We start from the raw sequence: 22,981 nt of genomic DNA on the forward strand, positions 1-22,981 counted from the left end.
CGTCTGGGGCTGGGTCCACCAAATCCGCAAAGGGCCCCAGGCAGAGGGGGTGGGGAATGAGGGTGATGAGGGAGTAGTAGTGGGGATAGTACTGTATGTACTCCCAACACCCCCTCCTCCTTCTCCCTCTCACTCCATTCCATCAACCCTCTGCCTGCATTCCCCTCTTCTTCCCTCACGAAACTAAGCAAAGTTCAATCCAGCCACAGAGGGAAAGTCAACTCTGACCTGGATGTCACATGACCTTTCATACATCTAACCGTAAGGCCGGAGGTTAAACCAATGCTGCTGGTCCTCCCGTCCTGACCAATAGGTTTGACCTTTTCCTTGCTTCTCTTCACTCATGACTTTTGGGGAACTAGGGGGGGAAAGGGGTGAGGAGATTAATTCTTCACCAAAGTCACTGATACATCAGGGCCGTGGTAGCTCATTGCTGCACAAGTGTGTAAACATTGTAACGGTTTATCGTTTAATATCAAATGGGTTCTAGGTTTTATTAAGCATGATCATCAATGAAAGCCAGAAGGTAGAGGAGACTGGGGTAAGTTGAGCATACAGGCAAGTTTAGCCACCCCTTGTTGCTAAGAAACCATAAAAAATTGAGCATGTGACTCAATGTCATTGTTCTCGATTTAACAGTAAGGAAGAGATTGGGCAAAAATGGCATCCACAATTCCAAGTTCCAAGGCAAAAACCACTGCTGACCAAAAAGAACATAAAGGCTCATCTTACTTTCGCAAAAAAAAAAAAAAAAAAAATCTGAATGACTTTTGGGAGAATATTCTATGGACTGAGGCGACAAAACTTTTTGGAAGGAATGTTTCTCGGACATCTGGCATAAATGTAACACAACATTTCAGACAAGGAACATCACATCAACAGTCAAACATGTTCGTGATGGTCTGGGGTTGCTTGCTACTTCAGGACCTGGACAACTTGCTGTGATTGATGGAACCACGAATTCTGCTCTTTACCAGAAAATCCTGAAGGAGCATCAGTTCTTGACCTCAAGCTGAAGAGCACTTGGGTTCTGCTGTAGGACAATGACCCAAAACACACCAGCAAGTCAACTTATGAATGGCTTTAAAAAATAATAATAATAAAAAATGATACAGACTTGCCAACCACTAGGCTCACCTTGCTGCTCCATGACTAATTCAATTGCCCGGTGTGCTTCACTTCAGCAGGAATGAGAAAGAATTGCAACCCAATTAGCCATTAACTTTCGTCCCCTTTCAGGCAAACTTTGCGGATACATCAAATGCATTGCTTTGACATTGAAGTTGACATACTTGTGAAAGCTCAACAGAGAGCGTTGACTCAAGGCGTGAACCCCCCACCCCACTCGTATTTGCACCTGACCACGGCTGCGCACCGGCCCGCGGACACTTGGGCAGACACACGAACACAACCTGGCTCTGACCAGCTGGGAGTGTTTGCCATGCGAGTGGCTCGCACATTGTATACTCCGCCCCGGCCTCGCACAATGGGCCCTGTGCGCTGTCTGTGTTTGCACTTCGCCTACCTCAAACAGCTCATGTTTCCACCCCCCCCCCCCCCCCCCCCCCCCCTTTTTTTTTGCTCTGATGCTGGCGTTTGTCGCAAACCACCAAGGCTTGGCCTCGGGTCGTGACATAGGAAGAAACAAGCAGGGCCAAGTTCATTGAGAAATCAGCTAGAATTTGAGCAATGCGACAGAGTACATTTGGTCGCCATGTTTTGTTTTGATAATATTTCCCCCCTGCATTCCGATAAAGGTCACACAGATATTAGTTCCCGCAGTATTTCATTGCGTGCACAATGGCGGTCACAAAGACAAACCTGCCTGTGGGAAGCGGCTGGTCAGGCTGAGGTCAGGAGGAGTCACGAGAAGAGATAAACGGAAGTAAAACATGCTCGTTGCCTAGGAATGCTGAAATATCCTGCTGAAACATCAGCGTTGGCAAGTGCTCACACTCTGTACTTAAAGATGCACCTAAGAGGCCAAAAAAGTCCTGTAAATTTGACACACCACAGAGAAGAGTGTTTTTAAAAAGCCTGTCAAATTTTAATGAATAAACACAAAATCAACATCTATGTATAATAAGGCTCTGAAATCATGAAAAATAAGGACCACCCAAAATAACAGTTAATCTGTGATATATATATATATATATTTATTTTATTTTTTTATTTATTTTTTGTTTTGTTTGTTTTTTCAGCAAATAATAGATGTTTGAAGCTTGTATTTCAGGAAAACTTTGGTCAAATTCCAGAATTGTTTGACTTCATAGCTTCCACTCTCTCTTACAAATATGCTGTTAGGGTATAGGGATGACAACAGAGCAGTGTGATTGGATGCTTAGTTTGCACAATCGGGTTAGAAAGAGTCAAATTGTTTGAAAACCTTCAGAATTTTCTGATCTGAAAAAAATAGGATTTTGGTCCTCTGTGGACTGGTAGCCAGCCAATCACAGATACCAGTAAACATCCATCCATCCATTTTCTGAGCCGCTTCTCCTCACTAGGGTTGTGGGCGTGCTGCAGCCTATCCCAGCTATCATCGATGCTTATTAAATGATCATTCACACAATGCATTGTTAAATTACAACAGCATTGTTTTTTCAGCATTCACACATTACAATAAATAATTAACAATAATAAAGAGGCTCTGCTATTGTTAACTTAATTTGCCTTGGACATTTTAACTCAGCATAAATCACTCGACATAAATCACTGGTGATGAACACACTCATGTCGAAAGCATTCCCAGTGTTTGGCAGTTCACGTCTCTGCATGTTGAATCCATCCATACTGTTTATCCTCACCAGTGAGGTTTTTTTTATTCTACCAAAGGATGTTTTGCATGTTAGCATGTGGTTTTCCTTGCGGGTTTTTTGGCACCGATCAACGAGTCTCTTCGTATACCATCCCGAAATCAAACGGTGCAATGTTATAGAGATTTACCAATGTCTCAACGCCGTAATGATACTGGATCGGCGTGAACAAAAATGGTCACAAGAATGTTTCCTCAGGGTGCGGCTATTTTTCACCGAAGCCAATGTTAAGCGATATTCAGGCTCGATTTGCTGTTGATATAAGGGAGCAATTAGCTCAAGCGATCATCCATCAAATCATATTAACATACATCCTAGGATTTTAATGTAGTGCTGCAATGCTGGTTTTAGCTCTCTGGAGTGTGTGGTCTTGGTAGCCTATAGATATTAAAAATGATGGAAATCTTAAATTGTATTCCAGGCCTACTCTCATTAGCTGCATTCTGGAATTTGGCAAATGCAAGCTAAACATTTTATATGAATAGCGGTATGTAGATTTCGATCTATGGTCAATAATCAACTAGATGGAACTTCTGACTCTATGCATTTGTCCAGCAATCCTACTTGTTACCATTTGTAACCGAGTGTAGGTCACACTCTCAGCAGACATTTTGATTAGTGCTGGGACGTGCATTTGATACTTGGGTCTTCAGTAGGAATTCACCTTAATCCACCTCTTAATCTCACCACTGTCACATCACAATTATAGAAAACAGCAATACTATACAAAAACAAAATATTACAGCACACAAATGTGTTCTGTACATCATCTGGAGTAATTCATAATTAATATTTATCTAATAACATGACAAAAAGAAAACATTTAAATAAAAGATGTCATACTCACCAGAGATGCTCTTTATTAAACATAAAAATGTGTACAGATCCATACAGATGTGTTTTGCTAGTTTTGCTTTGACTAATCAAGCTGAGGATGCAAAAATGCTGATGTCATCGAGGGCCAGCGCTCTGGCACTGTGAAGATGATTTTGAAATCTGATTAGACGAAGAAACAGTCCCATTGCTAATATAGTTTAAGTAACATCGGCCAGCACTACTGATTGTGAAGGCCCTGTGTAGATTAGATTCACATGGCAACACAGAGATACTGAAATCTGATTGGACCAAAAAAAAAAAAAAAAACTAATGTACACATACTAAAGACAATCCAGCCAAGAGAAATGCTACGTAATGAAGAGAATAGACTGTTGGAAATATATTAATTTGTAATTATTTAATTCTGATATACCAAAAACAGTAAATGGTAAAACAGATGTCTAGTATCTGGATAATGGTGCTGATTACAGGAATTAATTTTCATAATTTGGGTCTCATCAATCAATGACATCAGTGGAAATCGTAATGGCACCTTCCATCCAGCATGAACCAGGAAGAAGTCCACTAAGCGCTTGCTAAACTTGTCTTGCCTTCAAAAGGGTGAGTTGTTGTATCAGTTGCATTATAGTGTTTAACATATTTTGATGACACTTAACAACAGAGGCTTAGTTACCATTGGGCAAACACGGTCAATTGGCTGGGGCCCCGAGATTTCCTGGGGACCTCGGACATCTCGTAAAAACTGATTTAATAGTTTTTTTTTTGTTTTTGTTTTTTTAATTTAAAGCATTATTATTGTTTTAGTTTTAATCTGCGCACTTATAAGAACGTTAATGCTTAATCTATCATGATCGTTTTGACTGCTCGCCTATTCCTTCTCATGCAATGGACTATTCCATTTTACTGTGCATGTGCAGACTTGTTTCAGGAAAGCGGTAGCAAAGCGGTTGTGAGGGAAATGAATTGGGGTTACCCCAGTGGTGAGAAGAAGGCAAGAGGAAAACCATTTTCATCAAAACTACCAAAGGTTTGAACCTTTCTAACGGTGACACCAAATGTGCCTGACAATAGCAGGGGCCAGACACTCTTGCCAGTAGCACTGCTGTCAGTGTCAGCCGAGGAGGACGCAGGAAAGATTAAGTGAAGAGTGATATGAGTGATACTTTTCATCTTTGCAAATTCTCACTGAATAATAAAGTGGTCAAAATCGTCAACTATATTAAATGTTGATCAATCTTCTCATCAATTACAGTGGAAGCATTGAGATGATTCCCTTGTTAGATAATAAACATAACCTGATAAAAAGGACTTTATCATTGAAGACCTTGTGTTGAGGTGAAAATAAAACTTTTGTCAGTGCAGTACACGGATGTGAAGGCACCCCCACCCCCAAATACACCGCTGCTTAAGAATTACATATGCAGTTAGTCAAGGTTTTATGATGAAAAATTCGACCGTGAAACAAATTAATTCACTTTACATTATTTCCTTAATTGAAAAAAATAGCATGTCATCACTTGAACTTTTATCTGCATCTCCATGGAGTCACTATTTTGTGCGTATAAGCTGGAGCGTTGAGCATGTTCATGTGGTCTCAAGTTGAAGGTCTTTAGTTGGGTGGGTTATACCGGACTTACCTGGGAGTCTCGGGTTGGGGCTGTGCTTGTCAAACACTGCTTCTCTTTGTTGTGTCAGACACACATTGAACCTTGCCGAGGCCTCACACTCACAAAGGATGGATCTGTTACAAACACACACACACACACACACACACACACACACAGTGCTTGTTTGCCTGTCTGACTGCGCGACACTAAGCTGACATCTCCAATCAGGTCAGGGAGGTTCTTGAAGTGCTTGGAGGCTCGACTAAGGATGACAAAGCAACCGGACCTTTGGCCTCAGCCGCCTCCAGCGCCCAAGATCAAATGTCATTCAGCACCAATAGGATTCTTGCGCCAATATAGAATAGAGCAGAACTTGAAACATGGACAAAATGCTAAACCTTTACCTCTGGCTTTAGCTTTTGTGGTCGCGTTTGTTCGTAGCATTCAAAATGAATAGAACTAAGATTGGCCTAACAAAACAAACATACATTGCGATACAAACTTGACGTCACCTATCTCGGGCTCTTTTGTTTGAGGATGTCAGTCTTGACAACACTTAAAATCAACAGCTCTGAACTTGGAGAATAATCATAATCCCGGAAACTTTTAACAATGAAGATGTCCTGGGAGATGAGTGCACATTTCTGACATAATTCATAAGTAACAATTTTTTAAAACGGGTGGGCTACTGTTTGTGAATTATTACATCAATGGCTTACTTACTAAAAGAACATTTGAGCTATCTCGAAGGTGCATCCATAGAGATGTAAAAAAAAAAAAAAATTTTTTTTTTAAAAACACACAAAACAATGACCCTACATTGTACTGAGTAGCCGGGATGGATACATTTTTATTGTTCTCATTAGATGCATTCTATAATTTTGCAAGTAGAAACTAAGAATTGATTATGATTTTGAATATGTAGATCGGTACTTATGGTCAATAATCAACTTACATCCATCCTTTCATTTTCTGATCCGCTTATCCTCTGAAATCCTCCTTGTTCCCATTTCAGTCACTCAATGGCGATGCAGTGTAGGTCACAGCAGTCATTTTAATAAAGTTAAATAAGTTGTAAGAAAGAATTACGACAAATATATAAGACCGATTGTTGCAAAATTTTGTTGAGGGGTGATGCCTGGGCCAAGGAGGATGCCACTACATTTTGGCGAGGCCCAGGATAAAGGTGCAGATTACAAGAATTTCTTTTCACTCTTTTTTCCCTCTTTTCCATTACTGGGAATATTGAAACATATACACATGCTATATATTTTTTTTCTTTTATGGGTTAGCGGTAACAGTGTTCAAGGAAGAGCTTGAATCACTCCCAAGAACTGCCTGTGTTCCCATCATAGTTACATAAGTTCCCACAAAAACATGCAGCAGTCATTCTTTGTATAACAGCATAAGCATGATCATACATACTAAATACATCATTGTCGTCGGGCCGATATCTATGTGTAATTTTGCTTCGGTTACGTATTTTTTCATAAATCAATGCTATTATTGGTCAGTCCACATCTGGGTCTGTTATTTTTACAAATTACAAACCCATTTAAAGTGTTGAAAATAGCTTTAGAAGTTTAACAATACAATGTTAAATAACTTTAAAAATACGCATTTTTTATTTTTATTTTTTTTCAGTTTCCTGAGAAATAATGGTTCTGGTGCAACGGGGAACAGAAGTCATAGCGACATCAGAGGGTGCCTTGACACAGGCCAGAGATCTGCACCTGCAAAAATACTCTTCCTTTTTTTCCTATATCATTGATTAAGGGTTAATCATCCATTAATTAATGCCAGATGGGCTGTTAATGCATTTTGAAAAGATCTATTGTTCATAATTTGATACAGACAGTGGTTATGAGGATATTCTTGGCCAAGGTAAAAATTGACCCTGAACATAAGGTTTAAGAAATTGGGAAGAAAGAAATAAACTCAACCACCTGTTGTGTATGTTGGGGCACTTTTTCACCTGCCCTTAATGCAAAGTCACCACAGGTGCATTTTCTTTTTCTTTTTTTGCTTGGTCATTGTTTTTCGTTCCTCTTGTTTCTCCAACTCCCCAACGGAAGCCATTCTCATGATGTCACTTTGTCTACACACACTCGTGCACACACTCTCTTTCAACTCTCGGCCTGCGCTTGGCCTCCCTTTAACCCCCGCGTGTGTGTGTCTGTGTGCGTCAAAGCCCACTTTGTTGTGTCTGAGCGCTGAAGCATCCCAGTGAGCAATGGCTTCCTGTGCAAAGTGACTGTTATTTCAGCTCCCTCGCTGGACTCGCTGCGGTTTGTTGGCCCGCCCGTTCCCCGTGCGACGCGCGCAGGACGGAGATATTTCTGATAGCCGAGCAAGGCCTAGCTCCCCCCGCCAGGTCGCATCCGCTGCCGGGTAACTGGAATTTGACGGCGTGAGGTCAAAGGGGGCTTTAAAGTTCTATTAGATTTGGATTGCGGCGGCGCTGCTGGGATTGTCCTCTTCCTATCTGCCGTTGGTTTGGTGTTTGGTTGCCCAAAAGGCCTACGTAACTAAATCTGCACATGCGTACATTGGACACCATCCATTCATCCCTTTTCTATAGCGCTTCATTAGGGGGGTGAACTGGATCCTATCCCAGCTGGCTTTTTGGAGAGAGGTGGGTGGGTAAGAGGTACACCCTGGACTGGTCATCGGCCAATCGCAGGGCAGGTATCGACAAATGGCATGTACTTCATGTCACAAAGCTTTTAAAGGACTTTTTTTTTTTTTTTTTTCAAGGCACACTGAGATGTCGTAGAAAGAAACTAGTTCTCTCTGAGATTTTGGAAAGAAGAGTTTCAGGACTCAAATAAGTCCTGAATCTCAAAAGACAATGTTCACGAAAAACTGAAGCTCCAGTAAGAAGAAACGGAAGTCTTGAATCTTGGATTGAGCTCCCTGAGTGAGGTAATTTTCTTTGTGTTTATGAAAAGACCGTTGTAAGTCTCACTGATGTTGTATCAATTTGTACTTAGATGACTGCACACAGTGTTTGACGGTACCAAACTGCAAATAAAGTGAAGCAGATGTCTGAAAATGTCTCACCTGTTTATTGAACTAAGAGACAGTTAGAACCATTCACTCATATTTTCACCTTTGGGCAATTCAGAGCCTTCATTTAACGTAACATTCGGGCTGGGCTAGATGACCTTGAAATAAAATCTCGGATTCTTGTCGCAAAAATACAATTTCCTATTTTTAATAAATTTTGCCCATTGGCTTATAGAAAAAAACAAATGACATTCTTCAAAACAACACTTATATTTGGGTTCTTTTCCCCTCTTCTGTGATTTGCTTTTTTGCTTTTGACTGCACTTTTGTAAACGAGCGCCTCTCTTTTTGCTGCTATGTTGTTAGTGATTCCCAACTATTGTACCGTAAGAGATTATCAAGTGTGCTGCAGGAATTGATCAAATTACTATTCATTTACAACAAATAATGCATCTTTGTTCATCTGTCTACGCCAGCGACGTATAGTGACAGGCAGAACAATTAAGTTCTTCCGATGGCAGAAGGTACAACAATTAACGTGTGAATCCACCTGTTGCCGACAATCAACCATTCACACTCTCATTTAATTCCTACTTGACGATTTTGAGTTTTTAACGAAACGTACGTCCATGTCTTTGGAATGTGTGAGGAAGCCAGCGTACCCGGAGAAAAACCAGGAATGCCGCAGCAGAGATTCGAGCCTGCGATACCGGCACTGGGCGCTATCATGGAAAAATATTTGCGGTACGGCTTCGGAGACAAAACGCATCATTCACGTCTTCGTAAACCGTCCAAGTGCCGTTTGCCGTACAACTTCCATTGCATATTTTAGTGCTTGTGCATTTTGGGTAACTACAAATGGTGCCAACAGCTGGTGAGAAGCATCCGCTATCATGCTTTCTTTGGGTCGCGCCATTACCTCAGCACGACAATGATATTTTCCGCTGTTACAAACCAAAAGCGTAAAGGACATAAAAGGCTTCCAGCATGTTTTATCATGCTGTGGCGCAATACTTTATTTATTTATTAACTTTATTGATTTCACTGCATGCATTCCCTAAATTAAAAGGATGCCGCTTTGTGTTTGGACCCAATATGAAAGGAGCCATCTGCATGCGATGACAGGCCATTGAAAGAGTGGAACTCCATTAATTGGCACATAAAAGACATTTATAGAGTGGATGTTTGAAGGGGTCTCAATTTTCCCACATCACAACTGCCACTTGTAATCAATGAACGCACAAATATGATTCGCTTCAACGCAACAAACAAAAACTGGTCCAAATTCTCACAGCAGCACATTTACAACATCAGGCAATGAGCAGAATGAGTGGCAGCATTGTATTCGGCAACTGTATACAATTAATAAATACTACTGTATATGTGCAGATGTGAATGGCAAACTACATATATACATTAATAATAAAGAGATACTCCAGATATAAACAGCAGCGACACTGGTCAGCTGCAATGTTTCGCAACTGTATACGAATAATAAAGACTATATGAGCAGCAGCGACAATAGTCAGCAGTGTATGCGGTAACTATTGAATACTGGTGTGAATGTCAACGGTACGTGAATAAATAGATATCGATACAGAGGTGAATTTGATCAGTAGCGACAATAGTCAGGAACAATGTACTCGCATGTGGCACCTGTACAGTATTTGATTATTAAATACTACTGTATGTACTTGTGTGCTAATGTGAACAAACGGATACTAGAGATAAAGAAGTGAACGTGAACAGCAGTGACAATAGTCAGCACCAATATATGCGGCAACTGTATATGAATAATAGATACTATTTAGCACTGGTGTCAAACTCATGGCGGGGGGCCAGATCCGACCCACCACATCATTTTATGTGGCCCACGGAAGCAAATTATGTGTGTCAACTTTGTTTCTTTCTAAATTAACAAAATTGCAAATTGTCTTTACTTAATAATGTTGAGATATTGCTAGATTTTGTTTTGTTTTGTTACCAACAACTTTTTGAAAGAAATGTAATAACTGTAATTGACAAGCTCTTTTTATATTGGCTTCTGATTTCCAAACTAGTTAGTTATTCATCAATTGGTTGTGTAGAAGTAATTGTATGAGGCGAATTCATTTACAGGTGTATGGGTTCACAGTCATAACGGGACTCCGAGGGAAACCATAACTATGATGTGGCCTGCGAGAAAAATGAGTTTGACACCCATGCTATACAATATGTGCATTGTGCACACAGATGTGCATGTACATGTTGCTTAATTAGCAGCAAGTATAGTCAGCGGCGTTATATGTGTCGACTATACATGAATCCACACTACTGTACATAAGTATGCAGTTGGTAATGACACTAGCAGTAACTAATATGAATATTCCAGATCTGGTTGTCGGAGATCTGAGAGTAACTTGTAAGAAAACAGAAGGCCGAATGTTCTTCCGTTCCCTTTGGAGTTTCCCCCCCAAACCCCCAGCCTGTCACACAATTTATTTGTTTTAGGTCAAAGTCATCCACCTCCGTATCGCCAGTAGGCAATTTCATGCTCGGTAGTGGTCCGCCTATGAGCGGATTAAGACTTTTCCATTGACCGCTGCTATTGTGGAGGTTATAATCTTGCACCCCAAAGACAGACTTCCCGTTAAGGCCAGGAAAGTTGTCAGACACCACTTACTGGAATCCCATGGAATTTGCAGCAAATGCTTGTTGGCAGATGCGGACAATGCGTCGTGTTCAGTGAGTGGTGCGTGCGCCTTTGTCTTCATTCCTTCTTCGCAGGGAATAATGGTTCCCGAGTGTGCGCGGTTTGGCGCCGTTCGCTGGCGGACCGATAAATCAACGCGAACTGAGCGATTAATGCAAGCGAGGGATACAATGATGATGGCGGTTAATGTACTATCGGAGCTTGGCACCCGCTGCCATTTTTCAAACTCGCACACCGTGATATCATCAAGAGGCCGCTGATGTGATGATATGTGCGGGAATGTCAGAATGCCACAGTGTGTGCCGGGATGAATGAGCTCGTAAATGACATATAAATGTGTTACGTAATCGCCACTCACGCGAGGCCTTGGCGTATCTCGCCAGACTTCAGATCAGTGACCAGCTCCAGGATCAGCTCCAATCTCAGCGCACGATGGGAACAGCAGAGAGGAGAAAACATGATGGCGATCATAAATCTGGAACGCAGTACACATCTCTGTCCTGACGTGTTTGGAAGATTTTGTTACGGTCTGACGGTTTGCCGCGAACACAGCAGCGCTCATCAAAAGAACGCCATACCTACAGTGAAGTGTTATTCTTTGGGGCTGTTTTCTTCCGCTGGTCATGCAGCCTTAGACAAGGTGGAGGGAAATATTAACAGCTCCAAAGCAGTCAGTGTTAGCATAAAACCTTCATGCTTCGACTTAAAAAAAGAGAGGAAAAGCCTACTAGAACAACTGAAGTTTATTTGGAGTTAATCAGAGGCACTTCAAACAGTAGCGGGAGTGTGCTGACTCCCATTTAACGCAAAAGTCAATTTTGAACATTCCAGTTACTGTATAAGAAAGTCTGCTTATGTGTTCATTTTTACTTCCTCTCTCAAAGATTTGAGAAAAAAAATCTTATTGAGTTGAAAAGGTTATAGGTCATATTAATGGTGTATTTTTTTATTTTATTCATCTTCGTCTAATTTTTTTCATTGCATTTAAACGGGGTTGTGTGGACTTTTTATATCCATTATAACTAGGGCCTGACCGGTTAATCAACCGGCGCTTACTTTCTTTTTTTTTTTTTTTTCCCCAAACAACCAACAATACAGGAAAGGGAGAATACAATAATGCACAAAACAATAAACAATCAGCATAACAAATGCACACATCAAAAAAATTTGCTCCCGCTCAGTTTCTCTCTATCTGTACATATTTAAAATGCAACTCTGTCAAAGATGACGTGTTTTGACATCTGAGAAAGGCGTCTCTGGCTTTTATTTTGAAGTCATCATCACTTCACGGCAAAGAAAATAACGAAGTAGAAGAAACGTGATTTAACGTTAAAGGGCATCATGCATAATGTACGACCCCAATTCCAATGAAGTTGGGACGTTGTGTTAAATATAAATAAAAACAGAATACAATGATTTGCAAATCATGTTCAACCTATATTGAATACATTACAAAGCCAAGATATTTGATGTTGAAACTGATCAACTTTTGTTGTTTTTAGCAAATAATCATTAACTTAGAATTTTATGGCTGCAACACGTTCCAAAACAGCTTGTCGACCTTGCCGCTTACATGCAGTGATTTCTCCAGATTCTCTGAACCTTTTCATGATATTACGGACCGTAGATGATGAAATCCCTGAATTCCTTGCAATTGTACGTTGAGGAACATTGTCCTTAAACTATTCGAGTATTTTCTCACGCACTCGTTCACAAAGAGGTGAACCTCGCCCCATCTTTGCTTGTGAATGACTGAGCAATTCAGGGAAGCTCCTTTTATACCCAATCGTGGCACCCACCTGTTCCCAATTAGCCTGTTCACCTGTGGGATGTTCCAAACAGGTGTTTGATGAGTATTCCTCAACTTTCTCAGTCTTTTTTGCCACCCGTCCCAGCTTTTTTCAAACTATTATTTTCTGAATTATTATTTGCTAAAAACAATCAAGTTTATCAGTTAGAACATTAAATATCTTGTCTTTATAGTGTATTCAATTAAATATAGGTTGAACATGATTTGCAAATCCTTGTATTCTGTTTTTATTTATGTTTAACACAACGTCCCAACTTCATAGGAATTGGGGTTGTAGTAATTTAACTCATTATGTTGCTTTTATACTGAATACTTTTATGGCTGAAATCTAAAGATAAATTCACTTGTTAATGCTTTTTTGTTGTTTTTGTACAGTACTTGAAAATTCCTTTCTGTTGTAAAATTAAAGTAGTACTACGGGACAAAGTGTTGTAAAACAGTCAAATGTTTTGCCTGTAATTTAAATGTTTGTTGTAAATGTTGAGGGACCCCAAAAGTTATTTTATTAATTTTATAGTTAAATTTAGTTTAGTTTCAAATTAATGGGCCGATTAATCAGTTGTCGAAAAATTTTTTCTACCATATATCGGGATCGGCCCCTACAAAATCCATATTAGTTGGGAAACGCGTGTGTTTATTTCAGGGTAGGGATAATAGTGACATTTTCAACAGACTAACCAAAAATGCTAAATTAGCTAATGATAACTGAGAAAATACATCTTACCTGTACAGCCATGTCTTTTTTTGTTTGTTTTTTGACCCTGCTGTCCCTGGGTTTTTGTTTCCTGCCAAGTCCAATCAATCAAAATCTCTACCATAGTTGACTTAACCTCACTATTTGTCTTCTTTTTGTCAAGTTGAAAAAAGGTAACAAACCTATTTTGGCGAAGTAAGGAGACAAATGTACAGCTTTCTGTGTTCAATGTGAGGGGTACAAGAAAAATACTCAAGCACAGATACTTGAAAATCTACTAGTGTAGTTATGAAGTATTTGTAGTTCATTAGTTCTTAACACTGATGGTTTTTCAAAAGAGCGATTGTGAATGTGTGGCACATGAGTGTGCTGTGAGAGATGATCAGTTGTGCCGTAGGAAATTGTCCAATTTCATGCCATTGGTCTGAAAATTATCGATTTACCACAAAGAATGTATCTTTATTCAACTCTCTCTGGCAGTAACATAATGTGACAGGCAGAACAATTAAATACTCTTTCACTAGATGTCAGAAGGTACATAATTAATGTGTGTATCCACTTTTTGTGTCATTTTTATTTGGGGGGTGTTCCGTGAGAAGATTTTTTCCAACGTAAACCTGGAAAACAAAACATGACATCCAGAAAGTGACGTTTGATAGCAGGATTTCCAGTAGATGGCGACAAAGTGTCCTGCACGATATTTATTATTATTATTCTTTATTTTTTTCATGTATTGTTCACAATGGAACCCCAAAGGAGAATCTTGTGTGCAGGATTACTCAATTTGCTTTGATTTTAAAGTTATTGACACCACAAGTAATAGCATATTTCAAGATAAGGGCAAAAAAGGAAAAGAAAAAAAGTCCATTACTGATAAAAGTGTGTACTTTTTCTTTCCACTCAGTGTCAAGTGTGATGAACTCAAGTGCAAGCAGCTTCATGCCAGCAAGGGGCGCTGTTACACAAGTATTGAGTTTCCTTGCAAGGGGAAGACGATGCAGTTGCACGCATTGACAGCTTTAAATTTAAAAAGAGGGGCGACCAAAATCTTTTTTCCAAGGGCTGCAGACAGAAAATCAAACCACGCAAAAAGCACGCATCAGTGGAGGTGTAAATATGCGATGTAATAATTTGTCGTTTTTATACGATTAATAGAAAAGGTGAACACAGTCACACACACATTTGAACAGGGTTCAAATTCCAGGTTTTTGTGATGTTAAAAAAAAAAAAACAAAAAAAAAAAACAAGATAAATCATATTTCCACCATTAATGTGAGCTATAACCTGTATAACTCAATTGAAAAAAAGTATGTATATATTTTCGAGAGGGGAAGTATAAATGCGTAAATAACTGAGATGATATAAAGATAGCGAGGTAAGTGCACACACCCCCTTTTACTGGGACGTGGCTGTGTTGAGACTTAACGAATCACATTGAAACTCATTTTAAATGGCACACACCTGCCTCCACTTAAAATGTCTCTGTAACCTCGAGTCAATTTCAGATGTTCTAGTATGCTTTTCTTGACACGGTTTTGTGTTCTAGTAGAATCCTGACGGTTGGCATTTGAACATGGGTGTGTAGATTTATTTTTAATTTTTTCCTATCTACTGTATACATTATACAGCGAGGTTATATAGCAATAAGTCAAGAATCTTTCTGGATTTTTGAGTGGGCAGAATATCTTCATACAGGACTATCGTGTGTGTGTGTGTGTGTGTGTGTGTGTGTGTGTTTTAAGAATCAGAGCAGCAGATCTCCTTCACGTCTCTGGAGTGCAGCGTTAGACAGGTCCAGATATAGTTGCGAATACAGCATGCAAATGCTCCGATTGAGATGTAAATCTGCCAGCAACCGTCACACAGTATCCTGGCACAGTGCCGGGGATTGAGGAGGTGAAAAATGTGCTTCTAAATGCTGATTTAATGAATATTTACAAGGGCGAGTGTGTGATTAGTCCCCAGTGAGGAAATGTCATTGATGACAGTTATTGTGTTTTTTTGGAAGGAAAATGTTTTCCAGGCTTTTTGTGCAGCACAGGCTTACATATTCATTTACATCTCTGTTTTCATTTAAAGGCAACCACAATTTCTTATTGGAAGTTTCGAGGGCACACGGCAATGTCGGCTCTTTGTTTGGAAGGAGGAAAAACATGCATTAATAATACAACTATACAGTGGTGCCAGGAGGTGCCAATGGCCCGAGTTACAGTATGGGTTTTTGAGATACAAGCTGATATGCAGGCAGTTTTTTTGTGAGCAAAAATTTGAGATCTGAGTGCTATATGATGGCAACTCTCTTTACAAGCAGCAGTTTGTTAAATAGTAAACAATTCTTAAAAAAAAAAAAAAAAAGTTTACTGTCAAACTAAGCACGAAACAAAGTATATATACATGTGTATATTTAAAAAACTATCGTTTTGCCTAACATTTCGCTAGCTTAATGCTAATACATAATGGGAAATGCCAGTGACGGGCTAACAAATATCATCTATATGTGTTATAATGCTTTAGGCAACGGATATTTGAAAACAAATGGTGCAGCAACATGTAAAGAGACAATATAACAAAACACACAGGCATCTTTTTTTAACGTCAGCAAACAATGTGACAATATTACTGCAATTACTGAGTCACTTACAGTAAGTAGTGTGAAGTTTTATATATATATAGTCACGGTGGCCGACTGGTTAGAGCGTCAGCCTCACAGTTCTGAGGACCCGGGTTCAATCCCCGGCCCCGCCTGTGTGGAGTTTGCATGTTCTCCCCGTGCCTGCGTGGGTTTTCTCCGGGCACTCCGGTTTCCTCCCACATCCCAAAAACATGCATGAATTGGAGACTCTAAAGCTGGGATAGGCTCCAGCACGCCCGTGACCCTAGTGAGGAGAAGCGTCTCAGATAATGGATGGATGGATATATATATAATATATTATGTTCTTATAAAGTACAATATCAGAGTGCTATTTTCCTTATTAAAAAACACATTACCATATTTTTTTGTTGTTGTTTATTTGTGGGGGAGGCTGGAATGGCTCAATGGCATTTCCTTTCATTTTCAGAGGGAAAGATGATTTGAGATAAGAATTTTTGGAGTTATGAGGGTGATCACGTAACAAATTTAACTTGGCACCATTGTTCGTTTCAAAAAGTTGCTTCCCTCATGAGAAAATTAAATTCAAGTCAATATTAATTCTAATGTCATATTATTATTAGCAGCATGGTGAACAAGTGGTTAGCACGTCTGCCTCATAAACTTTGAGTCAGATGGGGGCTCCACTGTTTGCTTGTTTCCCTTGGTCTCTTTCTGCTTGCTTATCTTGCTTTTGGACCATGCTGTTCATCCTGACTCGCTGCAATGCCCAGTGTGCACTTTGTGATATATTGAGCCTGTTTGCCCTCAAATCTCTGTTGGGATCAACTTTTTTTGGGATCTTAGCTTGAGCTATTTCGGCTGTTTCAAAACTCCTCTTATCGCCCACTCCGGCCCCTCTGGCATTGTCATTGAGGCTAAGAAGAAGAAGAAAACAAACAAAAAAACTACAGTATACAGCAAAAGTCTTGCTCGATGCATGGGCTTGTGCACTGAAACAAATTTGCAGCGCTGTCATTGCAAATTGACACCGGGGGGACCCGGTGTGCTGAATCAGAACATGGGTGGAGGAGGAAGAAGAAGAAGAGGAGGAGGAAGTGGTGGCACAGGGTGTCTCTATGCTGCAGACCACATCTGATCTCTTTGAATGAGTTCAGGAACTTGTGAACAATTTGTCCCCTTGTCTTATTTTTTGCATAGTTTCCCCACTTTAATGTTTAAGATCATCTCACAGATATAAATATTAGACAAAGATTACCCAAGTAAACTATTCAAAGCTACCTGGCCCTGTGTGAAAAAGTAATTGGCCCCTAAAACTAATAAGTGGTTGGGTGGGCCACCCTCAGCAGCAATGACTAAAATCAAGCGTTTTCTATAACTGGCAATGAGTCTTTCACATCTCTGTGGAGATATTTTGGCCCACACTTCCTTGCAGAATTGTTTTTAATTAAGCAGCACTGGACAGTTTTTTCGAGCATGAATGTCCCTTTTAAGGTCATTCCACAGTGTTTTAACTGGACTCAAGTCCGGACTTGCTGGTGTGTTTTGGATAGCTGTTTCGCTGCAGAACCCAAGTCCACTTTAGCTTGAGATCACAAACTAATGACTGAACATTCTCCTTCAGGATTTCCTGGTAAAGAGCAGAATTCATGGTTCCATCAATCACAGCAAGTTGTCCAGGTCCTGAAGTGGCATAGCAGTCCTCGACCATTACTCCCCACCACAATGTTTGACTGATGGTATGCTGTTCTTTTTCTGAAATGCTGTTTTACATTTACATTAGATATAATGAGACGCATACCTTCCAAAAAGTTCAACTTTCGTTTCGTCAGTCCATAGAATATTCTCCGTGTTTCGTAGCAAAAGTAAGACAAGCCTTTATGCTCTTTTAGGTCAGCAGTGGTTTTTGCCTTGGAATTCTGCCATGGATGCCATTTTTGCCCATTCTCTTCCTTATTGTTGAGCCCTGAATACTGACCTTAACTGATGCAAGGGAGGCCTGCAGTTCTTCCCGGGTTTCTTTGTGACCTCCTGGATGAGTCGTTGCAGTGCTCTTGGGGTAATTTTTGTGGACTGGCCACTCCTAGGAAGGTGCACCACTATTCCATGTTTTCTTCATTTGAGGATAACGGCTCTCACCGTGGTTTGCTGGAATCCTTAAGCTTTAGAAATGGCTTTGTAACCCTTTCGAGACTTGAATTGGTGTCATTTTGTTGCATCTTTTTGAGATCTTTTGAAACTGGTTAGTGATAAACTAGGGGCGTTCTAATTTATAAACCATGGACCCCCTATATACATAATACCTATCTACATATTAAACTTAGTGCTGTATTTACAATTTTAATTTTGCTGCTGACTGCTTTTCTTTCACGCTGCTCGGGTTGAACAAGTCCACAGAATCTCATGACCCAAAATAGAGAGTTCATGGAGTGTGTTATCAAGTCCCAGCCCACATGGCCTTAGAGCCTCCTGTCACGGCGCCCTGATGGAGGAGCAAAAGCACCCAAGTATATAAATACTCATCCTTCCAGAAGCGTCCTCGCAAAGCAGGTCGTAGGTGAGCTAAGGTGAGAGCCGCGCTTACGACCTCTCTGACCCCGCGTCGGTGTCAGACTGACATGTTGGAAAGTGCGCGTGGCACCTCGCTCGTCAACAATAACACAATGTGAAGGCCTGGAGCGCAACGAGCTCCCACGTGACGGTTTTCACCTGAGCTGAACCCTGTCGCCAGCGGACGTGACTTGCTCTAATGGGCTTTTCGCACCTCCCGTAACGATGTAACATGACCCACTTTTCACCACTGCCGGCTGTTTTCACTGGCACTTTTAAAGATGTTTACGAGCTGTTATCTTTTTTTTCTTTCCAAATAATGCTGTGACTACATTTTGTTTTGTTGTTTGTACAGGAACATGCCATAACCTTGAAGCGCGTTTACACTCATCAGACACTTAATTAGGAACACCAAGATCCAAAACGAGAGCTCCTTAAAAATAATAATGTTTCATTTTTTTAAAGACCTTTACACCACGACATCACACGTCTTAGAAAAATCTCAATCCATTTCTGATGGCACCACTAATAAACAAACCCTTCTATGTCATTTGACAAAGGCAGACCCATTAGGAAAAGAGAGGAAATGGCTTAAATTGTGATTTTAGCCTTCGTCTCTACCACTATAGTTTGAGCATGTGAAGTGTCAGTCGAAAAGATGTTACGTGAGGTAAATTGCTTCGAAATGAGACAGTATTTTGGCCGTAATTCACATTTCAACAGGTAAACTGATTCAAAAATAGATGTCGTCGAAACACAGACATAGCTAACATGATCATTGAGGGACTGGCTTATTTAAAAAAATAACACTCGATAACATTATATTTCATCAACACATACAGTAATGACATAATTAAATAGAATTTAAAATGATTTTTGTCACACTTCCTCATTCAATTCAATGCACATTGTGCTGGTTATGCTGTGTGCACACCTTGGGCACCTGCGGGCAGTATAAAGGCCAATTCATGTTCACTTCACACTTTCCGGCATGGATGCAGCAGCCAGTTGTATTGCAGTGGGGCATGTCCTGGCTAGAACTCAAGTGGGAGTCATACAGTCATTCTTCACAGAGGATAAAGGATACAGTATTGTATATGACTGAGTACTGTTACATTGTCTGTCTACATTTGTTACGCCACCATTTGTGTTCAAATATCCGTTGCTTTCAAGGGTTATAACAGCCAGATCGATGCTAATAATTGCCTATGTTGCCATTAGCCTTTAGCTAGCAGACTAAAGGCTAAACTATGAGGTTGTTTTAAATACACAGTGTATATATTATTTTTTTTTGTTTGGTTTTAAAATAGGCGGCACGGTGGACGACTGGTTAGAGCGTCAGCCTCACAGTTCTGAGGTGCGGGGTTCAATCCCCGTCCCCCCCTGTGTGGAGTTTGCATGTTCTCCCCGTGCCTGCGTGGGTTTTCTCCGGGCACTCCGGTTTCCTCCCACATCCCAAAAACATGCATTAATTGGAGACTCTAAATTGCCCGTAGGCATGACTGTGACTGTGAGTGTGAATGGTTGTTTGTTCGTATGTGCCCTGCGATTGGCTGGCAACCAGTTCAGGGTGTACCCCGCCTCCTGCCCGATGACAGCTGGGATAGGCTCCAGCACGCCCGCGACCCTAGTGAGGAGAAGCGGCTCAGAAAATGGATGGATGGATGGATGCTTTTAAAATAAACTTAAACTGAGAGCGGTGATAAAGCAAAGAAAATCGGCTGATCGAGCGCGTATCTCGAAAAACCCGGATGTCTGCTCACTCGTATCTCAAGGCACCACTGTACAACTATTTGTGCAACGTCCATTTATCCTACTCTCCCACAGGTTCCAGTGGATTAAATTTTATTTTAAAAAGATTTTATTTTTAAAAACAATTTCAGGAAATCATTTTCAGTTCAGATCAGCGGTGATCAATCGATTAAACGCCACCCACAAGTACCCTGGCACCTATTGTTTAATTCAACAATGTTTATTATCTTTGATGCAAGTCACGTGCAGGTGTGCCTAATTTTGTGCCCGGCGAGTCTATTTGCTCACGTCTCATGATGTAGACATCTCACAGTCTTGTCATTACATTGATAGCAAACAAGTGCATTGATGTTAAGACAAATCATCCTACTAATATGCCACGGGGTGCAAAAAAAATGTCAAATACAGTGGAACCTCGAAGGCAGGGGTTTCAAACTCAAACTAACGGGTGAGCGCACTCACTGGAAACCTTGCAGTCTCAAGATTTTGGATAGTAATGTTTGCACATTTTATATTTGTATTCCGTTTTGTTATTTTTGTTTGTATAATTATTAGTCCATGTTGTAATTTGCATACTTTACATTTTTGGTTCATTTCTTAATATTTTTAATTTTCATTAAATTCAACACTGATTCAAGTGAACCGGATCACTTGGGTTGCACAATTGAATCAAGTTTGCCTATACTAGAGTAAACTTTAGGTTTACTGTCGAACTTAACGGAAAAAAAAGAGAATTACGCGTGTGTGTTTAAAACAACCTTACCTTTGCCTTAATAAAGTCAGCTTAGCTTAATGTTAACAAACAATGCAAAATACCATACACTGACTAAAAAATAGCATCCGTGTTATTGTGTTATGACCCTTTAGCAGATATTAGAACATAAACTGTGGAGCAACACGTAAACAGGCAATATAACAATACTCACAGACATAGGTTCTTTATCCTTTGCGAAAAACGACTAATATTGCGGCTCGGTGAGGAGTTGTGACCATCTCCTAGTACTTTATATCTTTACAGTACGTCTGTACACTAGAAGGAGACGTACAATTGCAATAAATCCATTGTGATGCACAAACTGTGCGAAGCCACTACTGGCTAATTAAACCATATACATAAGAGAAGACTGATTCTAGTGCTAGTGTCAAAAGCTGCATCTACAGCAATACTAGCTTGTAGTCATGATTGAAGTATTCAAAATGTAATGTTTTGCTTACTCACGCACTATGGCAAATGGAGGGCAAGTGTCACCCAAACGTCAATAAAGTTTATTTTACTGCGGAACGTGCATTCTTGACCTATCTGCCTGTTATTCCTGGGAGGATCGTGTATCACCGCGGCAACTTCTTGGCCAAGTGGCGTCAATCCTCGCCGTTTTACTTTTCTCTCTCTCTGTCAAAACGTTTAACAACCTGTTGGCAGCGTGCAGCGTCGAGCAACACGGATCCGAGCTTTCCAAGATAAGCTCAGGCAGGATTTAAGCGCTCTGAAGCGGGTTGACTAAATATTGTGTTGCTCTTTCGACACTTGTTTGTCTTTAAAAGCAGACACGGACCTTTTTAATATGTAGGAACCTGAGATGCCTGATGAATGATGTGTTGTTTAAAATGGTAATTTCATGGGCTTGTGCAGAATCGTATGAAAAACAATCCACAAGCCACAGAGTTTGGAGATATTAACAAATATCAGCTTTGGCTGGTAACATGTACAGATAATAATTACCCAAGCGGATTAAAGCGAAGAAACACCAACAGTTTGGCTATTAGTTTCTGAAATGCAAAAGCAGGCTTGAGTTTGTTGTCACATTTGTGTCGGGCCAATTATACATTACTCGTACACTCACTGTAGTCGTCTCACCACGCTGCACTATTTGCATATCTGTTGTTGACCAATACTGGCCACTCATGTGCCCGAGTAGCATCTGCACCATTTGCACAATCGACTGAGTAGTATCTGCAACATTTGCACACTCGACATTGTCCCAGATTATCGCACTACTAGTCACTTTAAACTGCATACATTTCTTGAAGTCTTGGCGCCCTTTGCACAATGGTCATTGCACCGGACTATTGCGAGATTAGTCATTCAAACTGGTCTAAGTGCTAGAGGACGCTGCACCTTTTTGCACAATTGTTAAAAATAAAAAACAATTGATTACTAGCAACTTTTTATTGCTCAGTGACTGTTTTTCTCCAAGTCTTTGTGTCTCAAAAGTATTCTCTGTCAATTGACTGTGTTGTCGTACTAGAGCGGCTCCAACTACCGGAGACAAATTCCTTTTTGACATACTTGGCAAAATAAAGATGATTCTGATTCTGATTTAATTTGCCCCAAATGAGACCACCGAGACCACAAGTAACACAGCGCTGATTACGCCACTGAATAAAGCAGGCAAGTCATTTAATACATTTTAGCTCAGATTTCAGGCCATTTCAATGCCTTTTTGAAGCTATTTTTCTTTGTTCTTCCTGTCGTTTTTTCTTTATGCTTTTTCTGCAAGATTTGCAACCAAATTGTTGGCCCCTGCACCACATTAAGGCAGCGTTTCTTGTTGTGGAAAGCACATACTGTAAGTAAATCAGCTTCAAATGTTCCATCTGGTTTCGAGATTAGCCCCAAGTCGGAT

The sequence above is a fragment of the Phyllopteryx taeniolatus genome, chromosome 5, assembly GCF_024500385.1.
Source record: "Phyllopteryx taeniolatus isolate TA_2022b chromosome 5, UOR_Ptae_1.2, whole genome shotgun sequence".
In the NCBI taxonomy this organism is placed as follows: domain Eukaryota; kingdom Metazoa; phylum Chordata; class Actinopteri; order Syngnathiformes; family Syngnathidae; genus Phyllopteryx; species Phyllopteryx taeniolatus.